At 29.5% G+C, this 22,052-nt stretch overlaps 1 long non-coding RNA gene across 10 annotated transcripts; it reads right to left on the bottom strand.

Annotated features, from left to right (window-relative positions):
- Positions 1-265: 265 nt before the first annotated feature.
- On the bottom strand, positions 266-14,871 carry LOC111897330 (uncharacterized). 10 transcript variants are annotated; one of them, XR_008224716.1, is made up of 9 exons: positions 14,450-14,871; positions 14,294-14,376; positions 14,049-14,154; positions 5,542-5,599; positions 5,079-5,447; positions 4,540-5,010; positions 3,489-3,613; positions 1,993-2,068; positions 266-524 (listed from the first exon to the last, which is right to left on the bottom strand). It is a non-coding gene; the product is annotated as an uncharacterized LOC111897330 (long non-coding RNA). The 10 variants fall into 10 exon arrangements; XR_008224714.1 differs by having other exon boundaries at positions 3,465-3,613; XR_006184160.2 differs by lacking the exons at positions 266-524; positions 1,993-2,068 and having other exon boundaries at positions 3,263-3,613; positions 4,540-4,587; positions 4,678-4,725; positions 4,836-5,010; positions 14,450-14,867.
- Between the last annotated feature and the right edge of the window lie 7,181 nt (positions 14,872-22,052).

Consider the following 22,052-nt stretch of genomic DNA (forward strand, 5'->3'; position numbering starts at 1 on the left):
CTAGGACCAGCATAGTTGATCAGGCTATGCCACTCCAAGGACTGACCATACATCCCCGAGCTCACTTGTGATATTCAACAATCGTAATACTTTTGTTCTTGTCATTGTGACACTGATTTTAGTATAAATGTAGACTAGTATACTTGATTAAATATTTTATTATTTAAAGTATAGACTCTTGGTCAGAGTGTTTTAGTCCCTTTTGGGTTTATAGATTAGTATATCTTTTATGGGTTGATATACTTGATTCACTATAAACAATGCTCTGATACCAATCTGTCACACCCCAAAACCAAGAACGGCGGAAACGTTCCGGGGCGGAGGACGTCATGTACAGTATCACAACACAGTAAATGTAAATAAGCAAACAACATCATCCATTGCATTAAATATATAATTTTAATACAAGTGTGTTCTGTACAGTTATAGACACCAAAAATAATGAGACACAAAATAATATGAGATGAGTCTTGAATGCACTCCATCTTCTCAAAAGCTGGCCTCGGTACCTGTCTACTGATGACCTGAGAATACAAGTTATTTTGAAAGAGTTTATCAGCATTAAGCTGGTGAGTTCATAAGTATTTTAGTGTCAATGTTCCTTGTAAAAACGTTTGAACATGTCTCAATGTATAAGTTGTAAAAATGTAAGTAAATGTTTGAAAGTGTTTGTAAAAGTTTGAATCACTCAGAAAATCCTATATTTTCTATAAAAGTAACCTTCTACCAAGGCTAGGCTGTTTTGTAAACATTTCTGTTGTAAAGTGTGTGATTACCCAAATATAACTATCATTTGTTAAAATATAGTTTGTACATTAATGCTTAAGTGAGAATATCACTAAAATATGTAATGGGTAAATCATTGTAGTACTGTAGCTTTGTGTGTTAAGACTACTGCTGTACTAAATACTACTACCTTAAACCGGAGTTATATTAAGGTTTATTGTGATTGATTGCACCATACTATCGACTGATAATCAACGACATAATGAATGGTCGTAATAAGAAATGACGTTTGGCACCCGCAGACCTGCAGGTCCGGCTGTAGCTAGCAGCAAGGTGTAGGATAGTCAATCCAGTATAGATCTATACGCAAACTCACGCTCTCCCTCCAAGAGAATTCTGGCTACAACTCAGGCCATGACATTTAAGGCATGCCCGATACAGTGGATCACAATTGTTAAGTATTCATGTATATGTATTGTTTCTCGTATTTCTGTATATGTATTGTTTCTCGTATATCTGTATATGTATTGTTTCTAGTATATCTGTATATGTATTGTTTCTAGTATATCTGTATATGTATTGTTTCTAGTATATCTGTATATGTATTGTTTCTAGTATATCTGTATATGATCCTGCGTTACCCCGATGGTAACTAGCTAAAGATGTACTGATGAATATGAATATGGAAGTACCTTTATGTCTATACATGTATATATGATATATAAGTAATATGGAAACGACTTTCGGATGGTCACCCGAAATCCCACCAGACCACATCCAAATCGAGGAAAAGGAAATAGGGCGGATGGCATTCCTAAGCCTTTTGAACATTATTTATATATCTATACATATACGGGCATGCAATTGTATATATAAAGCATAAATAAGTTTTCATAAACATTTTAAAACGTAAATATAATTTCAAGAGATGATTGACTTGATGTCGATCTATAAATCATTTTGAAGGCATACATTGGTAAAACAGTTTAAGTATAAGAAGCAGTTGATTGAATCACAGTCTATAAGTAAATTTGGATAGTAAAACAGTTTATAAAACATTTCAATAGTAAAGCAGTTGAAAAACAGTTTAAACAGTGTGAAAATCGTTGTTTTCCTAGTTATTAATCACATGTGATTAAATGCAATCACATGTGATTGAAGCAATAACTTATAAGTATTTGACTTGTATTCCCCCCCCCCCCCCCCATAAAGTATTTAAAACACTTAAAATCATTTTAAAGGTTGATTCAAGGGGTATGAACTCACTTGTGGTGAGTCGTTTGAATTGCAGTGTCGGCTACCGTGCTAGGTGACAAACGGAGACTGGTTTACACGCACGAGCCTAGTTATCATATAATAAACATATATATAACTAATTAGACACATAAAAACTTAATTAAATAAGTTAAGACACTTAGAAAACATTTAAACACTTTTATGAGTGTTTAGGGTCCAAATGGTTGCATCTAAGTTGCTACGGGGCAAGGCAAAAGGGTTTGAAACATCAAATAGCCTTGTATAGGAGTTCACCATCCAACAAACCCCACACCTTGGAGTTTACGGCCGTAAACTCATAGGTTTATGGCTGTGAACTCCTCAAATGGTGTTTTTGGGTGTTTTGTGGTGTTATCTTGCATCTAGAACACTCCTATCTTTGTTGGAATAATACATGAAGTAGTTTTAAGGCTTTAGAACACTCCATAAGGGAGTTTACGGCCTAAGGTCCTTCACCTTAGAGTTTACGGCCGTAAACTCTAGGAAATTAATTGATTTGAGGCTCTTAAACATCAAGAATGGCATCCATGATTTTATCTAAGGCTAATGGGGACAAGAGGCACACTTTGGTGCCTTCACTTGGAGTTTACGGCCCAAGTCATGTTCCTTGGCCATAAACTCCTTCCAAGGAGTTGTTTCTATGTGTTCTTCTCTCCATTCTAGTCCCAAAGGTGCAAGGTAAATTGTCTAAAGGCCTTAGGTGTGCTTGGAATGATTTTTGTCCCACAAAATGGGGTTTACGGCCCAAGAAGGGTTCTTGGCCGTAAACTCCTAAAACTTATGGTTTTTATGGGCTTTTGGTGTTCTAAACAAGCACAAGCACAAGTGGTTAAGGCCCTTAAGCATTTGGGGAGAGTTTTAGGGCATTTAAGCCCTTGAAAAGGGGTTTACGGCCCAAGGGAGTTCCTTGGCCGTAAACTCCTAGAACTTATGTTTCTTGGATGATTTCTAGACTATAAAGTTCATACACAATGTCCTTGATAAGTCCCCTAACATGCGGATGGGTCTAGAAAGCATTAAAGTTCCATTTTGGAGTTTACTCCCCAAGAACGTTCTTGGGCGGTAAACTCCCGGATCTTGACATATAGACATGTAATTTGTGTTAATGAGCATCTAACAAGTATTGAAACATACTTAGAAGAGTAAACTCACAATATGGGATGAAAACCCGAAGATCCGTCAGAGAGAATATGGCTTTTCTCTATTTGGAATTGTGAATAATGAATTAATTTAATTCAGAAAACTATTTATAGTCCTGGAATATTTTGGCAGAAAATATTTTCATTCCTGATGTTGGACTGTAACATTATGAAACTTGAAATGCCCAAGTTTCACAAAACCAGGAGTATCCACTCTCCTGATATCACCTAAAACGTAAACCCTAATGTACACAAACTTGTTCGGAAAAGCTTGAAAAATCACAGAAACTGAACTAGCTTCTATTGAATAGATGAGGTTCGTACAATGGAAATTTAGGGTTGTCACACCTCACGCCATGGCGCGCCTTTTAGAACACTGGTTGTACCACAATTAATGAACATGGCTTATTTCTTCCATTGCTTCCATACCAAGCAACATGGCTTAAGCAACATTAATTCTATTGCACCACATCCTATTACAAGAAAAACAAAAAGGTATTGCAGTTACAGTAACATGGATATAAGAAAAAAAAACTTTCTTAAATTCTTGGTAAAGCAACAATTAAGTTGAACACATAATGAAATTATAATGATTATGCAAAAAAAGATCAATTTTTTCATAAAAACATATCAAACCCCAGTCTACTCAGAATCTGCCTAATGTCATGGTCCTTTTAGATTGTGTAGTGGAGATTCTGAATACAAATGGCACCTAAATTAGAAAATAAATTATAGCATCATACTTTCAAATAAAATGAAAGTATGATGATATAACGCACATATATAGGAAAGTAAGATACCATAAATAAAATACACATTAATGAAAAAGGTAATTTGTTTTCTTATTTTTCAAGTAAATTACATTTTGGATAGTGAATTTTTCAATTTTGGTCAAAGTTTATATTGCAAATTTGGTCCTTGTTTATAGGTTTCAATTTATTTTATTCTCTGCATTGTCTAAGCTAATAGCCTAGCTGTTAAAACCTTTACAATGACCATTTTGTCCTTGAACAGTTGACAAAAAGTACATCACAGAAACCAAATTTGTAAGAACCTCTTGTCCTTTGATTTTGCTGCATTTCAAAAATAAAAAAACCATTTTTGCAATGCTATAAACTTTTATTCAAGGATAAGACAAAACTACAAATTTAGTCCCTTAGGTATACTGTACTTTTTCAGTTTTGGTCCAAGGGCAAAATGGTGGAAGATTATCAAATTTTGATAGCCAAACTATTAACTTCGTCTCTTGATATCAGACTAAATCCACACTTGAAATTTCAAAAAGATAACAATAAACAAATATACACCTACCAGCAACTATTTCAATAAAAATAAAGTTAAACCCTAATTAGAAATCATACAAATCAAAATCATCATACAAAAAACAAAATTGGCTTACCAAAATTAACATCAGATATTTATGAAACATCCTCCCTCCTCAAGTGGCCTAAATCAAATAACAAAAGTTTAGCACCAAAAACAATCAAAAACTTTGAAGCAATCTACACATTTGTCCTTATCATCTCTTTAAATATACCTCTGCATTTCTTTATTTTTAGTCATAAAAATGAGATTTTTGTCATTCCTTCAAGATACAAATTTATTGTTCATAAGAATCATTAACAATGTCAAGAATCTTAAAATTAAATAAAAAACTGGTTAAGATAGGATAAGGGAAATGTGATAGCATCTTACCTTTTCATAAATTCATTTTATGTGAATAAGGAAACACTGTACGAATAAATGACATGTGTGTATAGATGACATATTGGATGAAAAAGAGCACACCGTTCCACAAGTAAAATTATGGTGTTCTTGTTCACAACAACATTACACATGCTTAAGCTCACTTTTGCATTTGTTAGTTGACCTGCAAGAGAATAGTTTAGATTACAGGCATGACAATGTTTTCTTATAGATATACAATAGAGAAGGTACCTGAGAAAAGGAACAATACCCGAGTTACCATTAATGGATTCCATCAAATCTAAAAAAAAAAAATGAAGATTTAGTGATACTCTGATGTTTTTTTCGAGAAAGATCAAAAGAAAAATATAATAAAATCTAGGGCTTTGTTTTATAGTGTAAAAAAGAGAAACAATCAAACATCAATAAATATCTTCGTCTTATATTACAGATAAAATGAAATCGAATACAACATAGATGAGTCTTGAAGAAATGGTGGTGGCGGTGAGTGCACCGGTGGTGGTGGTGAGTGAACCGGTGGTGGTAGTAGGTCTGGCGTGAGAGTATAAATAACACAATAGAGAATGTACAGTCGACCGAGTCATCTTGAAGCCCTAAAATCTGTAAGGCATTAGAATTGAAATATGTTTGTCTTGGTTGATCCTTCTTATAATCATAACTTACAAAAGTATGAATAACATATTAGAAAATGTACCTTCGATCGTATGACGCATAGGATGAAAGTAATCGTAAAAAATGTAACTTCGATCAACCTAGGGGGACATAGAAGAGTTTAGCGCCTAATATATAGGGGATGGCGGGAAAAAATTGAAAGAACTTTTCTGGAATTAGGGTTTCAACTAAGAGAATCAAAAGGGGAGGTAACAATAAGATATTTCAAGAGTGTATTTGTATAAAAAGGCTTCAAATTTTGAATGAACCGGATTTAAGGGAAGGATATCAGATTTGCGAGAAATATAAGGATTCAATTTAAAATTAAATATTATTTTATTGATGATTACTTGTACTTTTAGCTTAATGGATTGAACGTCTTAAAAAAAATAACATTATTATATTCAATGTATTCTTAGAAATAGTAAGATTTCTTTTATAAGATAGATATATATATATATATATATATATATATATATATATATATATATATATATATATATATGGTTTTCAGACAAATAGTTTTATATTTGTTTAATTTAAAATGAAATTGTTGGTCTTGAATTTTGAGATGTTACAACTTAACAGACAAATACTGACGAAGTTAGCCATAAGGATTAAACGTTAAGAGTTTTGAAACCACAGAGACCATCCATAAGGTTTTTTATAATTGGAAATGAAATTTCATATTTTATGAAACCACAGACACCTTTAATGAAGTTTTATTGTTTAAGTTCTATAAACCATAGAATTAAATTTATACCAGTCGTATCAAAGCCCAAACTTTTTATGGGCCTACAGAAAACAAGATAAATCATGCTAGAACAATGGTCATTTGAATTCTACAAGGAACATTTATGTAACATTGTAATATTATATGTTTAATTATACCAATCAATCTACTACACCTAATTGGGTTTTTACTTTTCGAGCTCGAAGAATAGAAATATGCTAACGAAGACCATTAACATATATCATTTAGCAAAGTACTTGTAACTACATAAATTTTTTGATTGCGTTGCAACACATAATTTAGAATGCTCACCGGATGTGATTATACATCTCCATGCTTAATAAAACACTCCTAAACAAGCCACTTATCATCTTTTATCTTTTAAGCATTGTCTTATGCCACGATGTCCTTCCACCATTATTCTGCTCTCTCATTTTCCCGCCCAATGATGTTCATCCTCCATCCACATTCAATTCCTAAATCTCAGCATTTCACTTATAATATTCAAAAATCAACCTAATTTAGCTGAACTCAATCCATAAAATCACCAATCAATCTTCAAAAATCAGAAAGTAAGTAGCAATAAATCAGGAACCTAATATTTTCCAAATTTGAATATGATACCCTATGCATTCTGTTGAATTCATATATACCTTCAAACACACCTTATTAGTGATTACACATTCATCTGCAACGAAGGTAATCGACATTTCATATAAACCTCAATCGTGATTTCAAGAGTATCTCCCATTGATTGTCTTTCCTGTTCCCAATTTCTGAGTCATCAAGCTTTATTTGGTATGTTTTTCAATTCTTTTTGCAATTTCTCCATTTAATATTTTTATCTCCCTCCTTTTCTCAGTGTAATCGACAACGACGTAATGCATAAATCAGTCTTCAGTTCTTTAACTTTGACCACGATACGAAGTGTACCTGTGGTACTTCACCTTTGTCTTACTACTTCACCATTGCAGCACTTTCCCCATCATAGCGACGCATCTCCTCCTATCTACTGGAGTTTCCTATTCGTTGTGTTTGTACAAAATTAGAGAGACAGAAGGAGCTAAGTCAACTACGGAGATCGTTAGTAGGGGAAGGTCTTTTGATAATAGCTTCTTTTTTTCCTTTGTTGTTCTTCGAAAACCATTGTAGGGTCCATGCTCTTTTAGTAATTCAATTGATTTTGTGTATTTTCTTGATATATGTTTTGGTCGGCCTTCCCCTACTAACGATCTCAGATGTTGACTTAGCAGCCCCTGCCTCTCTAATTTTCGACAAAACTCAACATTCAACCAAGGTGTTTATGGCTGCAAGCATGTTCTGTCAATGGTAAATTGAAACGTATAAAAAATTTCAATTAATATTATCAACATGTATTTGTTTCCCTATATTTACTCACTTATTGTTCCCTCATTGAAGTTTTGGTTTTCTCCTCACTCTAGGCTTAAGACTTTAACGAAGGTAACATTCATCTACTACGTGTTTGTTGAAATGCTTGAGAGAAAAAATAAGTATGCTTTTACTTTGTATTGTGGATGTTTCTTTTTGTGTGTTTTAAAATTCATTAAATAAAACAGTCAAATAGTTGATTTTTTTTAGGTTTGACTGGTTAGTTGCAATTTAATAATCTTTTTAAATGATTCTTTATTGAATTGAAATTTCTTTATTGTAATGTGCCCTCAATATATCAGATCAAGACTCTCTCCTCCCTTGACTTCATTGTTGTTTGGTAATATGTTAGGCATATCAACAGTTAGATAACATGGCATTCATATTCAATTGATGATATTTAAACCTTTTGATCAGTATTAAATTGGAATTTAGAAATAAACCTAAATTTGGAAATTTAATTTCAAAACTTAGTTTTTTTTTTTTTTACTTTTTTGTTGATGACAGACAGTGAGGAATCAGTTAGTTGTAAGTAGGTTTGATGAGACGACAAATCTTGGATTTCATGTTTTGCAGTCTACATGGGAATGGATTTTTTCTGTGAAGATGATGATTTTAACCTCTGTTGTTTGAGCAGCCAAGTTCCCTATTATGATTAATTGATTATGCTCCTAAATGTTTGAATCCTCTCATGGTAAACCTTTTATTTTTTGATAGGTTCATTCCAAATATTCACCAAATTTATCTTTCAAATTCATATTGATAAAAATGATTAAGAAATTTATTATGGAGGAGATATGTCTTTAGTTAGAAGAAAAATACGAAATCATTGAATCAGCAACATAAATGCTTTATGGTCTTATTCATGTACAATATATTTTAACAACCAAGGGATTGGGTGTTGTGTTAAAAAATTAATCTTTAATCTAAAATTATTGATTTTATATTTTTATGTAAAAGAAAAAAAAAATATAAAATGAAGCACTATGAGCCTTTTGGCAGCTTGATAAGTACAGTTGCACATGTGATCTATCCATTTTAAATATTTATAAAATGGTGATTTTGTAGGTTTAATGAATTATACCTTCAATATATATTTTATTAGGATATTCTACTTTGAAAAACTTCTATACACTTAGTTTTCATTTTTGTATGTATTATAGCATCCTACTTTCATTTCTTTATATTTTAACATTCCACTTCCAATCTTTTTCATACAGGTGCATTGTACTATGGAATATTGGGCCAAAAATGAAATCGCACATCCAAATTATAGAAGTTAAAATAGCTTTGTATTTGAATGAAGTTGTTATAATTAGCTGGAAATATGAACCAATGTAAGTGTCTTTAATTTACTCCAATCACTAATACTATAATAACATTAGGTTATGTTTACCTTTGGACAATTACATTAACATTTGATTTGTACCTGATAAATATAATTACAACATTCTATGTTCAATATCATCATTTTTACGTTTTCCAAATATGCCCTTCTACTTTTTTTATTTTTTTTTTACATATTTTAGTTTCCTACAAGCATAGTCTAGAAGCTTTTGTCAAGTTAAATATCCTTTTGAATCGAATATACAAAATTTACATGTTATATAAGTTTCAAATTATAGCAATGGATTGTTCCAGTATTTTGGAATTTGAAAAATAAGGACAATTTTTTTAGTTTTTTTTAAGAAACAGGCCATTTATGTTTGTTCATTTAAACATGGATTATTTTTGGGGTTTTATTTCACTTACCATAATATACAAGGACCATTTTTGGTTATTTTTAACTAAGGGACAATCCGTCACATTATATAGAGATGGACTATTGTTGCGGTTTTCAAAAAAAAGGAGCGATTTATGTTAGCCTTCACAATTAATAGCAACGTAGTTTTCACTTTTCCATGTTATTTTATGAATAACAAGATGTAAGTATATTATAACATCCTACTTTCTTGCATTATACTTTATATCATCCTACTTTTTACCAAACTACACTCCTTTTTTTGTCAAAAATTTTACTTTTTCAGTTTCTATCGAGATGTAAGAATTTTTTTGTGTTGTAATTGACACTTTACCTATTGTAAGTGTTTTTATAGCATCATACTAACATGTAAAATACTTTATAACATAACACTTTCCAACAATTTTGAAAATTGAAATGACAATTTTACCCATACAGTATACGTCAATGTTATAATTTGATAAAATCTTATATTTAAAAAAAGAAAAACAAGTTTCTTATTTATTGATATCTTAGGTATTGTTTAGTTCATTACTATACATATCTACGACCTTGATCAAAGTATAAAGCCATATTAACAAAAATTTAAAAGGTACAACACTTGGTAAAATTTTCTTAATAGTTATTGTATATTGAAGTACGATGTTAAGTGAAGATTACCAAAGTCTTATTTTCATCCTTATTTAGGCATTATAGTTTGATAAAAATCTTATTTTTAATGAAATGACCATTTTACCCTTGTCTTAATTCTACAAAGTTAAAACCTAAAAATTATAAATATTAATTTATTATATCATTATACAAGTCCATTTCTATTATGAATAACAAAAATTAAGTATTATATATTCATTTTAAGCATTTAAATTTATTTGACTACCAAACATTGAAGAGAAATTACTTATTGGTCTGACTTGTCTATTATTTTTTTATGATTTTAATCGTCATTTATATTTGTTGTGATTGATGTTCCTTTGAATCAATGGAGAAAGACGAACTTTTAAGCCTTTTCCATTAAGTACCAACTTTTTTATTGCAAAATATATTCACGATGAGATATTCTCATATGCTTAAAAATTAAAATCATTTGTGTAGAACAAGGAGTCCTTATATTTAAATAAAAATCCTCATCCATATATAATCGGTTTTCCACCATTTTCCTTGGACTGGAAGGAGTTTCAAGATCATTCATATGAGAAGAACAATTGATCATGCTGCCATAACAGTGTGATTGTAGGATGATATAAGACATAGATAAATGAAAGTACATTGCTAAATGTTGTATTTATCCAAAAAAAAAAGCATACATTTATGTTTATGTTTGCTTGACCCATTATAGGTCATAAATGAAGACTTGAATCCAATTTGGAATGAGAGTTTTAACTTTGTTATTGAGGAAGGTTTACATGATTAACTTATTGGTGAAGTATGCCACCATGACACATTTGAGAAGTGATTCACATTATATAGGGAAAAAAAGCAAAACAGTAAGCTTTTGTACTTTATCCAAATAAATGATTTAACACAGGGATTAAACCTGTAATTTACTACAATTTTTTGGACTACATGGGTATCTACATTTTGACAGTAACGAGAGTTATATTAGAAGGGTAATATGAAGACAATATTCAAGTTGAGGGTGCCAATTTAGGAAAACTTATCTTAAATCTCAAATGGTTAGCCACACTAAATTGATAAAACTTAACATCCTTTAGGCGCTGTTTTTCTGGCCAATAAAGATCTTATCGGGAAATTTGTGCCAAAGGAAGGTGCATTTGGAGCTGTTATATTGGACATATGTTGCTATTAACCAATTCTCTTACAACTTTTCAAGGATGTTTGTGGAAAAAGTTCTTAAATATGATTCAGGGGTTGAAAATGGAGATTGATTTTGTTTGTATTTTTCACTTTATTCAAAATTTATATTGTATTGTACAAAATCATAATTTTATAAAATATCTACATATATATAATGTCGATTGGAAATTCAAACCAATTTGTTGTTGTAGTTTGAAGTAATCATTATATCATTATAAACTTATAGAAAAAATATCTAACTTTATAAATTAATCAAATTTTTTATTATTGGTCAATTATTATCTTATGATTTATTTATATTTTTTTTCCTTTTATCCGTGGTGTCCACGGGTTATAACCTAGTATATATATATATATATATATATATATATATATATATATATATATATATATATATATATATATATATATATATATATATATATATATATATATATATAGGTAGGGCTAGGTTATTTTGTTTCTTACATTTATTGTCTGCTAGAATGCATCAATAGGAATTTAACGAATTAAATAATTATTTAATTAAATAAATATAGATATTAAATGATTTCCATAATTATATGTATATTACATGATATTCATAATTATAATTCTCTTTTTATGGAAGCTAATTAAATCTGTCATTAACGTCAGCAATAACATTCTTTTAGAATGAATTCGCATCTAGGTTTTTATATATGAGTTCATATTCTGTTTCAGGATTCACTCATTTAAAATACAATAAAGTTGCATGGAATATGAAGAACAAGAGTGTAGTAGAATACACTCTCGTTTTTCTAGATATGAATTAATTATGAAAGAATATTATCGTTGACATTAATGACGAATTTAATTAGTTTTCATAAAAATGAGTTATAAGTATGGATAGCATTTAATATACATATAATTAATACTAAATTCCTATTGGTGCATTCTAGCACACAATAGATGTGAGAAACATTTGAACTTACCTATATATATATATATATATATATATATATATATATATATATATATATATATATATATATATATATATATATAGAGAGAGAGAGAGAGAGAGAGAGAGACAGAGGTAGGTAGGTTCAAATGTTTCTCACATCTATTGTGTGCTAGAATGCACCAATAAGAATTTAGTAAAATTATATGTATATTAAATGATATTCATACTTATAATTTTTTTTATGGAAACTAATTAAATTCGTCATTAATGTCAACAATAATATTATTTCAGAATGAATTTGTATCTAGAACAATGAGAGTGTATTCTAGTAGAATACACTCTTGTTCTTCATATTCTATGCAACCTTATTGTATTTTAAGTGAGTGATTAGTGAAACAAAAAACAAACCTATACAAAAAAACCTAGATGCGAATTCATTCTGAAAGAATGTTATTGCTGATATTAATGATGAATTTAATTAGTTTCTATAAAAAGAGAATTATAATTATGGATATCATTTAATATACATACAATTATGGAAATTATTTAATATCTATATTTATTTAATTAAATAATTATTTAATTTTACTAAATTCCTATTGGTGCATTCTAGCAGACAATATATGTAAGAAACACATTAACCTAACCATATATATATATATATATATATATATATATATATATATATATATATATATAAAGTGTTCTTTATTTATTTATTTTTGAGGGGGGGGGGGGGGGGGGGGAGGGGGGGTTTAAATAGATAACGCTTAGGCAGGGATGGGTTAAACCGGCAAAATGAGTAATGAATGGTTTAGAATAGCTATAAAATTGTTTATGGTATGCATTGTTTTCGTATGAAGAGTTAACGATATTTTATGTTTAAAAACATATTGGTTTAAAATTTAGAAAAAGGATGTAACATTGATTTTGTTTATCAACATAAAAACTCTATGAATCAGCATCATGTATGGTTAGTTGGTTATGATCCTCAACATTTCAATCAATTCAAATTAAGAAACAAAATAATGTGTGTTTGATACAATGATAATATTGCTTTCCTGTAAGATTGTAACGCATATATACCATTGTAGTTAAAACATTAACAATTGTCATTTTATTTAGACACAATTTTGTGTTTTCCTGGAATATGAAGTGATTTGTGAAATTCAACTCTATACAAATATTATTTTGAATGGTAATGATATTTGTCAATGCATTGTATCTTGTTTAAACATATTTTTTTCATCTCGAATTAGTCTACTTAAAGAAAATGAATAGTCGTTATAAACTAATCACCGAAAGAAACTATTTGTGGTCGCAGCATCGCACGGGTACCCTACTAGTATATATATGCTAAGCACGACCCAATATCATCATTTGATATATAAGAAACCAATGTTTAGATGAAGTTATAATTGAGTAGGATAAGAGTTACTATGATACTTGATGTTATTGTTTTATCCTTTTCAATCACATGTTACCTACAAAATGAAATCTAAACATTATTATTATACTTCCATGAGAAATATATAAAAATTATCCCATTATTTAATATCCAAGTGCGTAGAAAATATCGACTAAATATTATAAGTCTAACGTATTGGACCGGGGTGGTTGTTTTTTTTACTTCATATTGGACCGGTAGATGAATGCAAAAGGAGTTTGACTGCACTTTAACTTAAAATTCAGAAACAAGATCCAACATTGATTGCATCTACAATATATCATTGAATATTAATATTGATTATAAGAAAGATGATACATCATAACTACTTTAATTCGCAAAAACATTGATCGAGGACATGCACAAAACATCTGCAAGATGGTCTCTGTGCAACAAGCTAGACTATTGACATATTTTCTTAGAAAGTAAGTTTATATATAACTCTTGCACTCCATAAAGACGAAGCAACAAGTGAATAAAGAAAAGAGGATCAATTTTACCTTATATATGTTTCATGATTCGTTCATAAACGGACTGTACCTCGCCCATGATTATTGGTTATGGTCTAAGATTTGCTTTTCATGTATGAGGCTTTGAAAAAGAAGTCTAATAAATGAATATGAATTAACTAATGTTAGGGAAAAAAATTGATGAACATGATTATTCATTTGACTTTATAAGTTCAAAATTTTGACTTTAATCGCTGCCTAATGTTCGAATTCATCATAATCAAGTTTTTGCTTACTTTGAATTCCAATTTCCCGTTTCATCATCAGCATCAACCTCTCTTCTATCCCATTCTCTTTAGCCTCGCTTTCATCTACTTAACTATTAAAACCGTTGTCAACAAAAAGAAAAGGCAATAATAATACCTTGAAATCGTTGTTGAAGATGACTATACCTTGATTCAGATCAGGGCATGGCCGCTTCAATCTCGTTTTCTAGAGAGATATAAAGAGTAGAGTTTGCAGACATTATCCCCCAAATACAATGATTGAGCAAATTAAACATGAAATCGAACAAAATTACTCTCTCTCAATCGAAGCGTGATGATTCATCTTCAAGCGTTGACCAGTGACCATGAGATATATGTATGAACAATTGTAGTGTATGCAAAAAGATGTCGTTTGAGTCTTTACCAATAAGGGTCTTCTGAGCCCAAATCAATTATAAGCGGCCCAAAACTTAATAGTAGCAGGTTTAAATGCCCAAAAACAGAAATAAATAAATAGATAACTATAAATCAGAACAGAAAATGGAATTCAAAAATCCTCCTAAATCCATGAAAATTCTTCGTTAAATCAAGAAAAATTCTACATTATTCCACAGTTTCCCCCACCCCACTTTACTCAAAATCTAATAATGGTGGTTGACTTATCAACCTACTTCTAATAAAAAAAGTAGTTTTCATGTCACGTGCCAATTTTCTAGACCTATCACTAAATTTTTTTCCCGTACATGTTCATATGAATTTTGTATACATTTTTGGCAATTACACGATTTCCATGTTAATCCCCTTAAATCAGGCCCCTAATTATTTTTTGTTGCTATATATCTTCTCATAGATTCCGTTCTATTAATTTTGATAACAACAACAACCCATAAAATCAATAAGAAATCATCAATTCCCCATCACTACACAATCATCCATCCGCAACTCAAAAATCAACATTGGAATTTCTAATATTGAATTCTCTCTCTCTCTCTCTCTCTCTCTCTCTCTCTCTCTCTCTCACACACACACACACACACACAGTTTTCAATAGATCCTTTTTTTTAAACATTTTTTGTGCTTCAAAGATTTAGGTTCATTTTTTTAGTGATTTGTGTAGCATTACATCGAATTCAACATGGTGCGATTTGAGTTTCAAAATATTTATATTATGTGTCCCCGAAAGTGCTCTCCATGAGGCTTATAAGAAATCTACCACCTAGAATTAGTATGAGAAGGATGGAAATTAGGATAATGTGCGAATTAGGCCATTTCTTCTTAATTTTATTAGTTTTTTGTATGAATTAGGCCATTTCTTCTTAAGTTTGCTATATTCATCTTTAATCTCTGAAGAACATAGGAATTATTTTACCTTCATCAGTACTTCATTAGTACAGTAACAATTTCATTTCATTCAATTTGTTTTCAATGATCACTAATTAGCATCCAAGTCATTGTCAAAGAAGAGTATGTAAGTCTATGTCTTAAAGTAACAACAATTCAAAGGTTTTCTTTTTGATTCTTTTGATTTGCATCCAAACACCTTTAAATTGTTTTATGTATGTTATAATTTTGGTTGAATGCAAGATATAGAAAAGTAGACATGTAAAGGATCAACTATTTCATATACATCTCTATTTCGAATAACTATTTCTTTAATTAATCTTTTTGATTTACAGGGATGGTTGTTGTACTAATTGGTGTAAGTTGTATGGAAAAATTATGAGTTTTTATCTTTCATTATTTTTCTAATTATTTGTAGAACTTCTTACATTTTTTTTATAGAACTGTTAGGAAAATAGTAGCGGAAATTCTAACCTATAGCTTCATTGATAACACTGATTTTCATCCACAAATTTTAGAGTGTATTTTATTGTTTGAAAATGGATTCCATAGCTTATACTTGTCAAGTACTTCTACAATTGCTTTGGGAAGATAACCAAATGTGGCAATTAACTTTGAATCAAACACTTGTCCCAAGCTTTTTAAAATATATTCACTTCTTATGATTGGTGTTATTTGATTGCACCACTTTATGAACCTGCTATAAATACAAACTATATCATGAAAGTAACCATACCACAAAAAACAAGCCCTTTTGGTTAACATTTAAGGTAATTTCGTTTTTATTTTCATTTTTTGTAATTATTTCAACCAGATATGATTTATCCAACTTTGGGTTTTAATTCAGAAAATTGCTTGCCATTTTGCATGATTTGAGTTTTGTTACCATTATATTTTTAACAATATTGACTTCTAACAAAGAGAATCATACTGAATGATTGTTTACATTCTCAACACTGATCCAAAAAAAATGCATATGTTCATTATTCAAGCGAAAATAGGAGTTGGGGTCTTTTTTTTTTTTTTTTTTTTTTTGACTTCATGCGTTTAATACAAATATGATCATTTCATTTTTATATGATGCAAATTGCTTTAAAAAAATGAATATTAACGAAACCACTTATTATTACAAACATAATATATTGTGTTTTTAACATGTTATTTTCATGACTATGGTACCTAAAAAACATAGTTGTTTATACATTGGTTTTGTCAAATTTTGACATTAGTTTGTATTTAGGTTGTGGAAAATTTTGAATCATATAAAGCAACATGTTTTTTTTTTGTTTATTATAGCATTATACTTATGTGTCCCTTTGTGTATATGTTATTATCCATGTTATTATATTTATCAACCTTGTAGTACATGGGTTTTAACCTTATATATATATATATATATATATATATATATATATATATATATATATATATATATATATATATATATATATATATATATATATATATATATATATATATATATGTGTGTGTGTGTGTGTGTGTGTGTGTGTGTGTGTGTGTGTGTGTGTGTGTGTGTGTGTGTGTCACGCACGCACAATTTTATGTTTGAGCCGATCTTAGATTTTATAAGTGTAATATTTTGTATATATGTCTTACACTCTTTCTTAAACAATTCGTATTTTCTACTTAAGATAACTTGAAGATCATTCAATACCATTAGGCATTGCTTGTGATTCGTAAATAATATATGATAAGCTCATAATAAAATCAGTTCAAGTATGTAATATACTAATGAAAGGAAAAAGGAAACGTTTGTTTTAAATAATAGAGATCTCCTCCGTCTCATAGAAATGCGATGTTTTGTTAGTTAAATAGTTTAATAAAATGATATTCATAAAAATAAATATTTCAAAGGGGGGTTTTAGTAGTTATTTTAGATAACAATTTTATGTATTAAAAACATATTTCACCACAAGCGTGAAAAAAACAAAATTTTAGAGACTTTAAACAATTTAATAAGTAAGAGCAAGAGCAAGTTCAAAAACTCGTATGAATAATCTCAAAACTATACAAACAAAAAAAAAACAAATTTCTAGAAACTTTGAATAGTTTCATAACTAGGCACCAGTCTAAAACTTATACAAATGTTTGGATTCTTGTTTGGATTTATTTGTTTTTTGTTAATGTTGTCTTCATAAAAATTCTAAATTGTTATTTTCTAAGTTAAATTCAAGCCAAGAGAAAATGTACCTAAGTAACGATGACTTACAAGGTGTATGTGCTCTACATAGTGTCTCCCTTGGCAATTAAAGATGATTAATGAGATATTCATGCATGCTAGTAGAAAGTCATCAAAAGGACATGAATATCTGATCAGTCATCTTTCTTATGAGTTGAAGTTGGAGGCGACTTGTCCTTAAAGAACATAAAACAATGGTGTTCTCAACTATGACAAGTCTATAGTTAACAGAAGCTTTGGAAACCTCCAAAGACTTTGTTTTTAACTAAATCTCATTCGTTCCACACATCCAGGACTAAAAGGACTAAGTATCTACATCTTGGTTTGATATTAACTAAGGTGTAAGTGGTGGAAACTAATCTTTCATGTGAGTTTCTATTGACCATAAATGTAGAAATTCATTCATTCTCTATTGCACAAAGTAGTAAATGTCTAGGCAACACGCTGGTTATATGTAATTTAATTTTGTTATTCAATAAATCAAGGTTGCAAAAGTCTTTATGGGGTAACTGGTCAACTAAGGAGTAGTGGGTATTCGATCTACGCAGAGAGTACTCAGATTAAGTAAATTAATATAGTTACTTTGATATTAGAGTAATCATTTAATCCTTAGTCTTTCTTTTTTATTCTTTTTCATCAAATTTAGATTAAATTCAACAAAATTTCAAATAAATAACTATATATATATATATATATATATATATATATATATATATATATATATATATATATATAGTTATTTATTTTAAAAATACGTCAAATTTATAGAGTTTGACCAAGATCGACCAATTAGCTACAAATTTGACTTGAGTAGCATTAATTTTGACTGAGTTCAAGTACTTATGGGTGATTTTCATCAAATCGACTCGGTATGTACCTAGTTCCAAGTACTAGGTCGAGTAGACTGAGTTTTACGACACTGAAATAAACCTACGAATTGATTAATTTCAGTCGAACATAGCATATAAGGCCTTCATTAATGAATATTTTAGTGTCTTGTATGTTTGACATATTTTTTTAGTGTCTGTTTTTTGGTGAAATACTATACAATCGGACATTGTATTTATATAAAAGTAGTGATTTATACAAACTCTATTTATCATTTTAGTAATCATTTTGATTACATAACTCATGAAAAAAAATATTATTTATCGAAATGAATATGTATAAGGTACAACAATTCACCTATCTATATTTCATTAACATCTAACACTTTTCAATATATATATATATATATATATATATATATATATATATATATATATATATATATATATATATATATATATATATATATATATATATATATATATATATATATATATATATATATATATATATATATATATATATACTAGTAGCGTGCCCGCGCGATGCGGCGGCGACAATTTGTTTCTATTCCGGTGATTAGTTTCCGAACGAAAGTTAGTAGTATTTTGGCGGTCATCAAATTTTTTCCTTTCGCTTTGTTTCATTCTGGCGATTCGTTTCATTCCGGCGATCAATTGTCTCTAGACGGACAACAAATAGTAATTTTCGTCTATTACTGTTTATGTGGCAGTGGCACCAAATAGTTTTTATGTGTCAGTTAGTTATATTCTGTTGTTCGATAGTTCGCTTCAGCCCTATGGCGAATTGTTTATTCGGCGATTAGTTTTCTTTTGGCATGTTGTTGTTTCATGATAAAAAGAAAAGTATGCTGTTAATTTGCAATGTGACATCGTGCTGCCAAAGCGGTAAATTGTTTATTTTTGGCGAGTAGTTTCTTTTCGATGATTATGATTTGGGATGAGGGTAACAAATATCCGTATGCTGTTTTGGTTTAAAAATATAAATATACTACTACTTTGGGATAAAAAATAAAAATCTACTATCTTTGAGATAAAAACAGTAGTACTTTCTATTTGGACTAAAAATAAAATATGTTGATGTACCCACCAATTTAAAACACCTATATAATACATTAAAGAGGTACTAAGGACGATGAATGAAATTTTTTTTTTTCAACAAATAATTCTGTTATGACAATTAGATTCTTTTTAATTCGAGGCCAATAGGTTTCTTTTTTCTAAAGGTATTGTTTCAACAAAATGGAATTTTTTTTGACAATATCACACTAAAAAGATTGTAAATGTAGGTTCACCGAGCACACAAAGCATAGAAACCGCACTATACCAAACATCACAACATAAATGGTTCAAATATGAAATAAATTACTAAAAAAAAATAATATACAATTAATGTTAAAAATGTAAAATATAGACCACGCTCAAAGTTTACAAAGCTATAAGAACGAAATAGTAATTAACATTACAACAAAACTCTCACAAGTCTAAATATAGAGTTGGCATTAAAAATGCGAACATTGATAGATATTTCGTTACTTAAAATTGAGAATTATAGGTTGATTTTCACAAATAAAATTTATAAGCCGTTTTCTTACAATATATTAAGAAATGTTGACCAAAAATTAAGGTTTAGACTTTGTAATATTAATGTTTGACTTAAGCTTACTTGGAGTAGTATTAATGCCACATCGTCCCTTTAAGTGGGTGATGTAATACTTAATCCCATTCCAACCATAAGTTACTTTTAAGTCAAAAGTAACAAATAACTCAATATAAATAATAACACATTATACTAAGTAACATCCACCTATGAGTAAATACATAATATTTGATCAAAATCATGTTATAATGATTAATATTTTAAGGTGTGCATCATATTTTATAAAAGCTAAATTTGAATCAAGAAGTGTAACAATTAATACAAGAAAAGTAACCAAATTAATGAAATGTTGAATGTTATGGTAGGCTCCCAATTTCATGCTCCTTTGTAATGTCCTTTTTAGGTAAAGCTTAATATCTGCAAGTGGAGCATAACCGAGAGGTGTTCAATCAACTGCAATATTGAATATGTAATAGGTAAAGTTTTAAAAAGTAGAATGTAATAATTGGAATAGTAAATGCAACAAAAGTACATTGCCATTTTTTTTAATGATGTGCAGAAAATCCAAAAAAACAAAATACTTAAAAACATACTAACATTATTTACACATAGATACTGCAAGTCCAAATCTGGTCCAATAAAAACAATTGATGAGGTCAATTAACAAAGAAATTAGGACTGCAATTTGCACTGAAAAAGTTATTGCATTATACTTCTTAGTTGGCATCAGATTATAAACCCCATATATGCTAATGTTAACAAAAAATGTAAAGGTTGCAAGTAAATGCCAAATCCTGTATATAAATCTAGCAAAAGAAAAAGAAAAAGGAAACTGGGTAAAAGAACGATACATTAGAATTTATAAAAAAAAATAAATAAAAAAAAAAGTTGGGGATTATACGATTTTATAATATTAATAATTAGGATTCATTATAAGATCAATGATATCTTAATACAAAAATAAATTTATATTTTTGACTTATCATTTAGTAAGCTTTATATTGTTTAACTTTATCTTTTATCGTGGCATGATCATAGACTGTTATAAGCTACTGATCAGTAGTTAGAACCTCTGATTTTTGGTTTTTGGGTTCTGAGCATATTCAATGTCGCTTTTTTTTCGTAACAGATGAAGATAACCTCAATAATTTACTTGGTGCTACGGAGCAACACACACTTGACCAGATTGTATTTCACAAATCAGATACATAGCAACAAAATACATGATTTGTATAGTCAAGGGCATTTAGAAGGGTTTTTTTTTTTTAATCTGAACACAAACTGTTATTTTCAATCAAACCAGAAACAGACAACTCGAACCTTTATGAAGATTGGGCCAACACCTTTTAAAGCGGGAATAAGCAAATTGTTGAATTTCTTAATTGATTAACCAAAGTTGTTCCTTCTCAGGCTTGTAAAGCTTGAAGAAAAGAAGTATCTCATCTTCTGTTTTTTTAGGTGCTGGGAGAGGCTTCAAATTCTGAAGAAAAAAAAATATTTTTAGAAAAATCTAATAAAAGCTAGAATGGATATTTATAAAGTTTTAAAGATAATACTACCTATCCAATCTCTATCTCCAAGAGCAATTTCAATTCAGCAATGTTGTTTTTATTAGAAGCCTCCCTGAACTGGCCAACCAACACACCCAAAGTGTTATAATTCCATTACAAATATTAATTAAAATTAAAACCAAATAACAAATAAGAGCATATAGATTGTGTTTCCTCTTGTGGTGTCAAAGGGCGATATGTATGATTCTGCCTCTATGGCCATATCAAAAATTGTTGGCATTGAACAAGC

The sequence above is a fragment of the Lactuca sativa genome, chromosome 6 (assembly GCF_002870075.4).
Source record: "Lactuca sativa cultivar Salinas chromosome 6, Lsat_Salinas_v11, whole genome shotgun sequence".
Lineage (NCBI taxonomy): Eukaryota > Viridiplantae > Streptophyta > Magnoliopsida > Asterales > Asteraceae > Lactuca > Lactuca sativa.